This window comes from Heptranchias perlo, chromosome 20 (genome assembly GCF_035084215.1).
Source record: "Heptranchias perlo isolate sHepPer1 chromosome 20, sHepPer1.hap1, whole genome shotgun sequence".
In the NCBI taxonomy this organism is placed as follows: domain Eukaryota; kingdom Metazoa; phylum Chordata; class Chondrichthyes; order Hexanchiformes; family Hexanchidae; genus Heptranchias; species Heptranchias perlo.
Genome location: NC_090344.1, coordinates 23,028,816 through 23,030,842, shown reverse-complemented (window position 1 = coordinate 23,030,842; position 2,027 = coordinate 23,028,816). Strand labels below are relative to the sequence as shown.

The 2,027-nt window shown below is 47.5% G+C and overlaps 1 non-coding gene across 1 annotated transcript; it reads left to right on the top strand.

Annotated features, from left to right (window-relative positions):
- Positions 1-232: 232 nt before the first annotated feature.
- On the top strand, positions 233-306 carry trnat-agu (transfer RNA threonine (anticodon AGU)). The gene has a single exon. It is a non-coding gene; the product is annotated as a tRNA-Thr (tRNA).
- The last annotated feature ends 1,721 nt before the right edge of the window (positions 307-2,027 follow it).

The window sequence follows — 2,027 nt, the reverse complement described above, 5'->3', positions numbered from 1 at the left end:
GAACCCCTAATTTATTTAATGTAACAAACACAAGCACACATAATCATCCGTGTATCAACGCACTGAGGGATACACAAAGTTAAACACAGAGAGAAATGCAGGCGAAATTGGGATGCACAGGGAAACGGACAAGCGAAATGGACAAAGATAAAACGGTCTGAACCCCAAACCGACAGTAACGTGTCGCTGTTAGATATTAGTGAGAGGAGGTGGGTAAACGATGCTATCAATTGGCGCTGTGGCTTAGTTGGTTAAAGCATCTGTCTAGTAAACAGGAGATCCTGGGTTCAACTCCCAGCAGTGCCTTCCGTAATTTGTTATTTTCACCTAATTTGTGGAATTGAATGACAAAAGAACAGTGTGGTATTTGGATTAGTTCAAGTTTCAGGAGGAAACGGATATCAGAATGACTGATCAAAAACGCCCTTTCATTGCACAGACAGACCTCTCACAGAATGTGTCTGCAACGCGTTAATTTATTTGTTGTTGGGGTTGTGGTATAATTCACGATTTGAGGTTCAAACCCGGAAGTAGTCCGAATTTGGATCTGGACTTGTGATCTTGACCTGCGGTGCAAGCTTTCGCAAAGAGGAAAAAGAAAGTCCCCAAATCACTCCACCTGAATCCCCAGGCCCGGATGAAATATATCCCATGCTGTTAATAGAAGCAAGGAAGGAAATAGCGGAGGCTCTGACCATCATTTTCTAATCCTCCCTGGTTACAGGTGTGATGCCGGAGGATTGGAGGACTGCTAAAGATGTACCGTTGTTTAAAAAGGGAGAAAGGGGTAGATCGAGTAATTACTGGCCAGTCAGCCTAACCTCGGTCAGGCTGGAGGTATTCCATTAAATCAACACTGTGCTACTTTTGAAATAAAAGGTAAGCGTCACGATACCTTTAAACTTTCTGTCTCACTGCACGTGCATTTAAAGTGTATCGCAGGACGGTGTGTGAGTGTCTCTGTACCTGTAAACTCTCTGTCTCTATGCACAGGTTTTGAAAGTGCACTGTCGGACGGTACGGTAGCATAGTGGTTATGTTACTGGGCTAGTAATCCAGAGGCCTGGACTAAAAAAATCCAGAGTCATGAGTTAAAATCCCGCCACGGCAGCTGGCGTAATTAAATTCAATTAATTAAAATAAAATCTGGAATTAAAATACTAGTCTCAGTAATGATAGCCATGAAACCACCGGATTGTAGTAAAAACCCATCTGGTTCACTCATGTCCTTCAGGGAAGGAAGCCTGCCGTCCTTACCCGGTCTGGCCTAAATGTGACTCCAGACCCACAGCAATGTGGTTGATTCTTAATTGCCCTCTGAAATGGCCGAGCAAGCCACTCAGTTGTAAAATCTCGCTACGAAAAGTCACAACAAGAATAAAACCGGACAGACCACGAGGCACCGGATACGACAACGGCAAAACTCCAAGCCCAGTCGACCCTGCAAGGTCCTCCTCACGAACATCTGGGGACTTGGGCCAAAATTGGGAGAGCTGTCCCACAGACCAGTCAAGCAACAGCCTGACATCGCCATGCTCACAGAATCATACCTTTCAGCCAACGTCCCAGACTCTTCCATCACCATCCCTGGGTATGTCCTGTCCCACCGGCAGGACAGACCCACCAGAGGTGGCGGTACAGTGATATACAGTCAGGAGGGAGTGGCCCTGGGAGTCCTCAACATTGACTCTGGACCCCATGAAATCTCATGGCATCAGGTCAAACATGGGCAAGGAAACCTCCTGCTGATTACCACCGACCTCCCTCCCTCAGCTGATGAATCAGTCCTCCTCCATGTTGAACACCACTTGGAGGAAGCACTGAGGGCATCAAGGGCACAAAATGAACTCTGGGTGGGGGACTTCAATGTCCATCACCAAGAGTGGCTCGGGAGCACCACTACTGACCGAGCTGGCCGAGTCCTGAAGGACATAGCTGCAAGACTGGGCCTGCGGCAGGTGGTGAGCGAACCAACACGAGGGAAAAAACTTGCTTGACCTCGTCCTCACCAATCGACCTGTCGCAAA